Source organism: Marmota monax, unplaced genomic scaffold, assembly GCF_021218885.2.
Source record: "Marmota monax isolate L192 unplaced genomic scaffold, Marmota_monax_Labrador192_F-V1.1 WCK01_AAM20220418_F8-fsc00020, whole genome shotgun sequence".
Classification (NCBI taxonomy): domain Eukaryota; kingdom Metazoa; phylum Chordata; class Mammalia; order Rodentia; family Sciuridae; genus Marmota; species Marmota monax.
Window position 1 is genome coordinate 3,629,169 of NW_026692912.1, and position 8,330 is coordinate 3,637,498.

General features: G+C 43.7%; 1 non-coding gene across 1 annotated transcript; it reads right to left on the bottom strand.

The window, feature by feature from the left end:
* Positions 1–5,199: 5,199 nt before the first annotated feature.
* LOC124097530 (U6 spliceosomal RNA) lies at positions 5,200–5,306 on the bottom strand. The gene has a single exon (XR_006853267.1). It is a non-coding gene; the product is annotated as a U6 spliceosomal RNA (small nuclear RNA).
* Between the last annotated feature and the right edge of the window lie 3,024 nt (positions 5,307–8,330).

Here is an 8,330-nt window from a genome sequence, read left to right on the forward strand (position 1 = left end):
CCAGCCTAGCCAGGGTTATTCTTCTCCATACACAGGGGGAAGGAATACATCCAAGGTGATCCCCCTTTCCTCCCAGGTACCTTCACGTCTGCATTGAAGGAAGGGAGAAGCTCACTAAACCCACACCTCCTCTACTGTAAAAGGATCTTTGCTCTTCAAAATGCTCATTTCCACAAACAGACTGAAGAGAAACCTATCTCTATGAACCAAAGACAGCAAAAAGGAATCTCACTGACCTTCACTTTGTGTCCACAATTTCTGCGCCAATACAAATAGTGACAACCGTCGGAAGAGGCCCCTCTTTCCTGGAGCTTCCTACGAGAACTGTGGCTGTGAAATCATGCTTGAGCATTGCACGTGGCAGTGAATAAAACCTGGGAAAGACTCTTCACCCATCTTTGTCTCTTGGGGCCCAAAATATCACTGACATCAAGAAAAAGAGAACAGTCAGGCCTGGGGGGCGGGTCTCTAAATTGGGCACTCTGAAAAGTCAGTGGAAGGCTCTGCCTCTACCCATGACATCAGCCACTCCGCCAAGACCCTGGTGAGACAGTGGAGCCCTGTGCCACCCTGAGCCCAGCAGGAGCACCGCCCCCTCTGACCCTTGCCACAATCCACAGCACCTTGGAAGCAGCATCCCAGAAGGATTTTAAAGCAATGAAAAAAAAAAAAAAAAAAAAGGACTGTTTTGACACACAGCACCTTCTGTGTGTCATAAGTTAACAAAAGCTAAAGCTAAGGAGATAGGTAGATCCAAGCTGCCCCTGCCCTCAAGGCTGGGAACTTGCTATGGATCAAGCCTATGTGGCCGACTCCTTCTTCCATAAGGATGAACTCTACAAGACGCTCCTTGGTGGAGGGCAAAAGTCGATGTCTGCTGGCTCTGCCTACCAGCTCTCTTTCCAGGCAGAGTCCATGGGACCAGGTCTACACTGGGTGACTTCCTACACAAGTCCAGATCAGCTCCATATGGTTGCTGCAGGAAAAGAGGAAACTCACCCTGAACTCTGAGAGCCCCTTTTTCTTCTAACTACAGGTAATAAAAAGAAGGCTGGGCCTCTACTGGTGACATCAGCCACCTATTCATTAATCACCTATTACGTGCCACCGCTGTCACAGACATTACCTCATTTGGTCCCTACCAGCCCTGTAGGAATGAAAGGTTTCATTATTCCTGTCTTACCCCTCTCTGCTGTGCCCCATCCTCCTATTGGGGACAAGACTGCAGGCATCCAAAACAGAACACCAAAACTATTCTGGCCGCTCAACATGAGCTGCTGCGACAAGTCCTGGGGCAGGGTGTGTCCTAGGCCAGAGGTTTTCATTCTTTCTCAAAACACAAAGCCCACAAATTAGAGGCCACCCAGTCCTGACCGTGATGTCACCATCTGCTCCCCGGGACCATTTTCTTTAATAACTGAGCTATTTCTCCCCGGGAGAGAACTCTTTGAATCCGACACAAAAGCCGGTTCTGGCACGTTCTATGGCCCCCGGTGACTGGGGGTGGGAACGGAGCGAGGAGGGTGGCTGGTGGGGAGTCCCCCGTGTTGGAAGGGTGGCCCGGCTTGGCCCCGAGAACTCGGCTGAAACCGCCCTCCACGGGGTCCTGGGCGGCTGGTGAGGAGTTCCCGTGGCGACAAGGAAGGTCGGGTCAGCTACGAGATCAAAGTTCTTCAAGGAACCCGTCAGGGAAGGGTCGACTTAGAAGAACCCAAATGAACGGAATTTCAGAAAGTGACAGACTTTTCCTAGGGGCGGAAGGATGCACCGGGGACAGGGCAAGACGAGGCAGCTGTGGCCCGCCAAGTGGGAGGCACCGCCCAGGCGCTGCGAGGGCCCCAGGGCAGGCCTCCGCCAAGGGCAAGGGGAGCATATGCAAAGGGCCTGGAGCCCCCGGTGCAAGAAGGCTTCCGCTGGCCCAAGGCAGGGCCCCCCTGACCACAGTGGGGGGACCGGAACCTGGAAAGTCCCTCGGCAGGACTCCAGAGCGCTCAGGAGCAGGCGTCTCAACAACAGGAGAAAGCAGGAGAGCCTCCCACCTGGAGCCCCCGGGCTTCCCCAAGGCCTTCAGACACAGGGAGGGCAGCGAGGAGAGGAGACCCCAGGAGCAGGGAACAGCAGCAGGAGACGGCAGGGACACCCAGGAAAGGGGACAAAAGAAACCAAAAGCGTGACATATGTACACCCGCTCGATTCTCAGGAAGGCTTTTGACCCAGGCAGAGGCAACAGCAATGTGCTGAGGGATTGATGGCCGAGTCCACGATAACAAAGCTGGGCGGTTAGGAAGGCGAAATCGCATTGTATTGCCATGAAGTTCTTACATTGCGTGTGAGGAAGTACACTATTATTATTTGAAGGCAGACTTCATTGGCGCATTACAATTCTTCATAATAGTGGGATTCAATATGCCCATTCACACCTGCACATGACATCATTTGATCCATCCCATTCCCCAGGACCTTCCCTATTCTTCCCACCTCCCTCTCCCTGATCTGCTTTTTCTATTCTACTGATCTCCCCTTCTATTATCATTATTTTAATTAATGTGCTGTATTGTGTATGTGTGTGTGTGTATATATATATATATATATATATATATATATATATATATATATACACATACACATATGCACAATGGAATATTACTCAGCCATAAAAAAGAATGGTTTTATGACATTTGCCAGAAAATGGATGAAACTAAAGACCTAGAGACTATCATACTAAGTGAAATAAGTCAATCCCCCGAAAAAACCAAGGTCAACTGTCTTCTCTAATACATGGATGATAACCCACAGCAAGGGGCAGGAGGAGAATAGAAGTTCAGTGGATGAGACAAAGAGGAATGAAGGGAAGGAAAGGAGGATGGGAATAGGAAAGATACTGCAATGAATCTGACATAACTTTCTTATGGACATATGTGAATACACCACAGTGAATCTCAACATCCTGTACATCCACAAGACTGTGATCTAAATTAGAACAAGATATATTCCATGCTTGTGTAAAATATCAATATCCTCCAAAATAGATTCTACTGTCATGTACAACTAAAAAGAGCAATTTTTTTAAAAAAGGCAATAGGATTAGCGATTCATTCCCCTAAAATAAGCTATAGACAAAAAGCCTAATTTAAATCCTGGCTGACAAGTTAATTCTAAAATTTATGTGAAAGATAAAAGTCCCAGATGGCCAAAACAATTGGAGAAGAGAAAAATAAAGCTGGAAGATCTTAATTTCAAGACTCACTAAAAAGCTACAGAAATCAAAACAATGTCATAATGACATGAAGACAAGCAAATAAATCAGTGGAACAAAATTAAAAGTTCAGAAATAGACCCCATACATAATACCGGTTGATTGAGCCAGGGTTCCAGATCAATTGAATGAGTAGAGAGAAGTTATTTCAACAAACATTGTTGGAACAACTGCATATTCAGTTGTTCGGGAAACTGCATATTCATATTCACTCAGGATAAAAATGAATATATAAAGAACTCTTAAAAACTAACAATGAAAAACAACCCAATTAAGATGCCCAAAAGAATTGAGTACACATTTCACAAAAGTAAATACAAACGGCTACTAAACCCAGAAGAAGCAGCTCAACCTCATTTGTCTTCAGAGCCACACCATTTAATAGCAGCATGCCCACCGGGGTTGAACTGGCCTTATGGTGGCCGCTGTGGCTGTTTGTATACCTGTCTGCCTCCCCAGCGAATGGGAGCTCCTCAAGGGATATATATATATAAATGTACACACACACACACACATATATATATATATACTAGCATTTTTTCTTTGTTCTCATGATCAGGTAGAATTGGTTCTAGTTATCAAGGATTGCATATATGAAAAAAATCAACCTTCTTTATCACATTAAGAGGAAAAAAAAAACAAAAAGATCTTGATAAACACAGAAAATTATTTAATGAAATTGATTATCCTAGTTTTTTTCTTTTTTTAATGTTCCAATTACGATTTATTCTTTGATTCTAAGACTCTCTATAAAAACAAAACTCCATAGAGTACAATTTTTGAAAGGCACTTTTCTTCACCTTAGTATAAAGTGAAAGACACCATGTGTACCCCAAAGTGTTAGCATTGGCAACCTCATGCCCACCAGTTGTTGGGGGCCAATGCACCTTCTTTCAATATTTCCAATATGGAAAGTTTCTTCTTTTTTTTCTTTTTTATTATTTATTTATTCTATTTTGTAATATATGATGGCAGAATGCAATTTGTGTCCTATTACACACATAGAGCACGATTTTTCCAGTCACTGGTTGTACACAAAGTATTTTCACACCGTTCGTGTCTTCATACATGTACTTAGGGTAATGATGTCCATCTCATTCCACTGTCTTTCCTACTCCCTTCCCCCCTCCATTTCCCACCTCCCCTTTGCCCTATCTAAACTTCCTCCATTCCTCCCATGCTCCCCCACCATCACCATTATGAGTCAGCATCCTCATATCAAAGAAAACATTCAGTTTGGAGGCATTGGCTTACTTCACTTAGCACTTAGCATTATATTCTCTAGCTCTCTCCATTTACCTGCAAATGCCATGATTTTAATCTCTTTTAATGCTGAGTAATATTCCACTGTGTATATATACCAAAGTTTCCCTATCCATTCATCTACTGAAGGGCATCTAGGTTGGTTCCACAGTTTAGCTATTGTGAATTGTGCAGCTATAAACATTGATGTGGCTGTGTCCCTGTAGTATGCTGTTTTTAAGTCCTTTGGGTATAAACTGAGGAGTGGGATAGCTGGGTCAAATGGTGGTTCCATTCCCAGTTTTCCAAGGATTCTCCATACTGCTTTCCAGATTGGTTGCACCAATTTGCAGTTCCACCAGCAATGTATGAGTGTGCCTTTTCCCCACATCCTCACCAACACTTTTTGTTGTTTGTATTCTTAACAGCTGCCATTCTGACTGGAGTGAGATGGTATCTTAGAGTAGTTTTGATTTGCATTTCTCTAATTGCTAGAGATGATGAGCATTTTTTCATATATTTGGTAATTGATTGTATATCCTCTTCTGAGAAGTATCTGCTCAGGTCCTTGGCCCATTATTGATTGGGTTATTTGTTTTTTAGGTGTTAAAGTTTTTAATTGCTTTATATATCCTAGAAATTAGTGCTCTATCTTATGCACTTGTGGTAAAGATTCATTCTGTAGGATCTTTTTTGTTTTTCTTAATATGGAATGCGTCACGAATTTGCGTGTCATCCTTGCCCAGGGGCCATGCTAATCTTCTCTGTATCGTTCCAATTTTAGTATATGTACTGCCGAAGCGAGCACTGTATAGTCTCTTTATTCACCTCACTAACTGTTTCTTTTGCAAAGAAGCTTTTTAGTTTGAATCCATCCCATTTATCAATTCTGGTTTTAATTCTTGTGCTATAGGAGTCTTATTAAGGAAGTTGAGGTCTAACTTGACATGATGGAGATTAGGGCCTACTTTTTCTTCCATTAGGCCAAGATCTCTGGTTTAATTCCTAAGTCCTTGATCCACTTTGAGTTGAGCTTTGTGCATGGTGAGAGATAGAGGTTTAATTTCATTTTGTTACATGTGGATTTCCAGTTTTCCCAGCACCACTTGTTGAGGAGGCTATCTTTTCTCCAATATATGTTTTTGGCACATTTGTCTAATATAAGATAACTGCATTATATGGGTTTGTCTCTGTGTCCTCTATTCTGTACCATTGGTCTACCAGTATATTTTGGTGCCAATACCATGCTGTTTTTGTTACTATTGCTCTGTAGTATAGTTTAAGGTCTGGTGTAGTGATGCCACCTGCTTCACTCTTCTTGCTAAGGATTGCTTTGGCTATTCTGGGTCTCTTATTTTTCCAGATGAATTTCATGACTGCTTTTTCTATTTCTATAAAGAATATCACTGGGATTTTGATTGGGATTGCATTGAATCTGTAGTGCTTTTGGTAGTATGGTCATTTTGACAATATTAATTCTGCCTATCCAAGAGCAAGGTAGATCTTTCCATCTTCTAAGGTCTTCTTTAATTTCTTTCTTCAGCATTCTGTAGTTTTCATTGTAGAGGACTTTCACCTCTTTCATTAAGTTGATTCCCAAATATATTTTTTTAGGCTATTATAAATCCTTTCTGAGGATTTGTCACTGATGTGCAGAAATGCCTTTGATTTATGGGTGTTGATTTTATATCCTGCTACTTTGCTGAATTCATTTATTAGTTCTAGAAGATTTCTGGTGGAATTTTTGGGGTCTTCTAGGTATAGAATCATATCGTCAGCAAATAGTGATAATTTGAGTTCTTCTTTTCCTATATGTATCCCTTTAATTTCTTTTGTCTAATTGCTCTGGCTAGAGTTTCAAGAACCATGTTAAATAGAAGTGGTGAAAGAGGGCATCCCTGTCTTGTTCCATTTTTTAGAGGGAATCAAGGGCAATGTTGTTAAAAGCCAAAATCACTGCAGAAATTAGTTCAACTCCTGCAAACTGAAGAGGGCCAGCATTGCAGAGAGGCAAGTGAAAAGCCAGGCAATCTCTGGATCAGCTCCTGTTTTTATTTAAAATGTTGATCATTTGTTGATTGTTATTTTTTGGATTAGTGATGCTTTTCAGAGATATGTTACATTAAAATATTGTTTATCTTGGTTACCAAGTTTGTTGACATTCCCTAAAATTTGTACCCAAGATCAGTTCCTTACTCACCCCTAGTTCTGGCCCTGGATTCATAGCCAGCAGGTCTGGGATTCCATTGTGAGTTTCTCTGATTGCATGCTGCTTCCTCGGGTCAAAAAGAGACAGTGTTCACCCTCTCAAAGTGTTCACAGTCTGAAGACCGAGTGACACTTATGTGGACAGTTATAACCAAAGTGACATCTGCCGGCATGAACATGACCACAGGCTGTTGTGGACAGAAGAGCAGATGTCTCTCCCTGCCTGAACCCCTCAAGGAAGGGTCCACCAAGAGGAAAGGTCTGAACTTTCAGCATTCCCCTGGTGGGGACTAACCCAGTCACCTTCAAAGGCCGTGGCAGCTCCAGTAAATTTGGAACAATTGTTCCTCTCCCTTCAAACTCCGTTCTAGTTGCCTTTTACCTTTGAGTGTATTTCCTTTTAAATCCAGAGTCCAAGGACAGGGCTGAGTGACACACTGCAGTGAATCCATGAGCAAGTGGGTGAATGAATGACTGAGATTGGCTCAGCCCCCAGGGTCACCAGGCAGGCAGATGACACTGGCTCAGGAAACATCTCACGGTGTCCACCACAGTAAAAATACCGTCTGCACCACACTGGGCAGGCTGGAGACCCACGGGGGGAGGAGGCGGCCATGATGAGGGTAAAACGAGAAGCCACTGCCACCAGGTCAGACAACAGCAGAGGACAACTGCTCTCTGGAATAGAGCAGCGCCATCCTGGAGGAGGCGGCTGGTGAACCAGGTAAAGAGTGTGTGACCAGCAACTAGCTCACTTCCCATTGAGTGGTAGGGGTGACCTCCCACCTGGGCATGAGCATTGGAAGACTACAGGAGCAAGCTGTGTATCCCCCAGCGCCGGCCCCCAGCCAACCTGATGAGTGTTAATGCTCTTTTCTAATAGACTTTTATCTCAGAGATTAGTTTGAGGTTCGGAGTAAGAAGGTACAAAGATGCCCCATATGCCCTCTGCCCCGACCTAGGCACAGCCTCCCCTCTGCACGTCCCAAAAGGGTACATTTGTTACAACTGTTGTAGGAACAGACGAGGCAAGGCACCGAAGATAGCAGGAATCAGTTTTATTTGGCTGCAGCCAGGTTCAGAGGGCACAGCTTTTGCTGTAATCAATCCCCCTGAACCCCGAGTTCAGGGAGTTTCAGAGTTTTATACCCAGCATGTAAGGGGAGGGGCTCAGAAGTTCACAGTCTGCAGAAGTTCACATAAAATCAGCTTTTTCTTTCACTGTTCTGGGCAAGTTAACCCTTCAAGGACAGCACCTGAGAAGAAGAGAGCTTCTTCTCCCCTTTCTTTCCTCCCCTGCCAGCTGTTACCATGGAGCCCAGTTGGTAACTTCTCTTATCTTAGAAATGTAGACATCTCTGTGAAGCCCAGCTCAAGGCCAGAGGCCTTGTTTACACAAATACTATACTGGATATTTTTGTGAAAAACTAGTAAAGGGGTGTCCAGCACCTGGAGTGCTGGTATCTTCTCAGTCAGTGGCCAAGTAAAACAGGGAGACACAAAAATAGGAAGTTTATCTACATTGAACTCTTTTGTAGAGACTCTTTTGCTGACAGTCCCAAAATCAGCCATGGTGGAGATTTCTGGAGAAACCCAGTTAAGAGTTTTCTGTGGAGAAAGGGGT